This window comes from Hipposideros armiger, unplaced genomic scaffold, assembly GCF_001890085.2.
Source record: "Hipposideros armiger isolate ML-2016 unplaced genomic scaffold, ASM189008v1 scaffold_931, whole genome shotgun sequence".
Lineage (NCBI taxonomy): Eukaryota > Metazoa > Chordata > Mammalia > Chiroptera > Hipposideridae > Hipposideros > Hipposideros armiger.
In genome coordinates, this window is record NW_017732281.1 from 351,202 (window position 1) to 353,200 (window position 1,999).

Sequence of the window (1,999 nt, forward strand, 5' to 3'; positions counted from 1 at the left end):
AGCACATAGAGATAGTATTTGGGGAACAAGATCACAATGAGGGACTTTGTAGTTTCCTGCTCTGGTGTGGTGGGTCTGGAAAAAGAGATTACTCTGATATTGTAAGGGCATGTTATCTTAGATGCAAAAAGACAACAGACAGGCTTAAGGTAAAGATTGACCTTTGTCAAGGAAGCTACAGGCTAAGAATGTGACTTCCTGCCATGGCCCCCCTTAGTTAGAAATGTTTATGTTCACACCATCCTCTGTGGTTATTTTCAGTCTCCTGAGCTTGTCAGGTTTAACATGTGGCCCCTTTTCCGTCCACCTTGGAAAACTGTCATGGCGACACTGGGGGTGGAGATTTTCCCTAACTGCAATGCTAATAATATTATAATCCATTACAATTATCTAAAGTTCATCTTGAGGGACAAGATGGTGTCCTTGATCTTCTCTCGGCCACTGAAAGTGAGTCCTGGTTGGTCTGGCCGCTGCACTTTTTCATAAGGATGATCTCATCTCCTCCCTCCTTTGTTTTCCCACACTTCCTCCTTTCCTTCTTTCCCCGCTCTGCCCACAGACCTGTTTTTTCTGCCTACAGTAACAGTTGGGTCTGTTTTGCTGAGATCATGTCAAATGTGTCCATATACCTGAAAGGAGCGATTATTTTTACGAGCATGCACATGCACTGTCTTCCCATCAGATTAGTGGGAGCTGCGTGCCCCTTCAGCATTTATTCCTTCAATTGGCAAACACTCCTTGCAGCTTCCTGTCTGTGGGCCCTGGGCTGCGCACAGAGACACATGTAAGAATAAGATGTCAGTGCTCCCTCAAGGGTTGCCCAGTGTGCTGTGGAAGACAAGTCATGAGCAAGGATAATTTGGGACCACAGGTTGTATTTGTGGTGAAACTTTATCCCCGTTAGTAATTGTTAAGCATTTTTTCAGCACCTACTAGGCGCCAGGCATTGTGCTGGTACTTTCCTTATGTTGCCTCATTTCATTCTCACAGCTACCTTGCGAGTTGCATATTGTGAACCTCACTTTAGAGATGAGAAAACTGAGGCCCAGAGAGGTCAAGTAATTTGTACAAGGTAACATAGTAGGTGCAGATCCAGGACTTGATTCCAGGATAGTTTGCTCGCAAGACTAGGCTCTTTCCATTGGTTGGAGCATCCCTCTCAACTCTGATAGTATCGAGGCGCAGCTTTCACACTGGCTCCTTACCCTGTTTCTCTTCTACTCTCAGTGCAACACATTGCAAGTGTTGGACAAAGCTGGGCCCAGAGGATGCAAGAGGCAACTGGCCTGCACAGAGGTATGAAGTAATGTTTGTCTATTTGTCTATGCACATACACAAGGCACAGCAAGCAGGGAGCAGTAGGTCTTATGGGAATACATGGGGCTGTCCTTGTCTTTTCAATGTATCAGCATCTTCATATGTCTGGAGACCTAATATGTCTGGAGACCACCAGAACTACATCCCATAGGAGCCACACTATTCAATCAAGAAACTATTACTGAGGTCCTCCCATGAGTGGGATGTGGGACAGGGAGATGCACAAAAAATTGTCCATTCTTTAAAAGAGCTCATAGCACAGACCATCACAAACCAATGGGCAAGTGGTGTGATAGAAGAATGCAGGTGGGGTGTGGGGGCTGTGGGAGCCCAGGTAAGAGGATTTAATGCAGCTTGAGGGGTAGATCAGGAAAGCTCTGGAGATGATGCCTGAGCTGGATCTTAAAGGATGAGCAGTCCTTCAAGGTAAAGAAGAATGAGAGGAGGCATTCCAGGCCAGTGTGTAACATGTTCAGATGCTAGGAAGGGAGAGTAAGCAGGGCAGTTTTGCAGGACTGAGAGTAGTTCAGTATGGCCAGAGCCTCAGCTGGGGGCTGTTACAAAGGGCTATTTAGCCAAGCTGGGAGCTTAGTCTCCATTCAGTAGACAATGAGAATTACTAAAATACTTTAAGTGAGGGTAAGGCATGGTCAGACCTGCATTTCAGAAAAATCATTCCAGG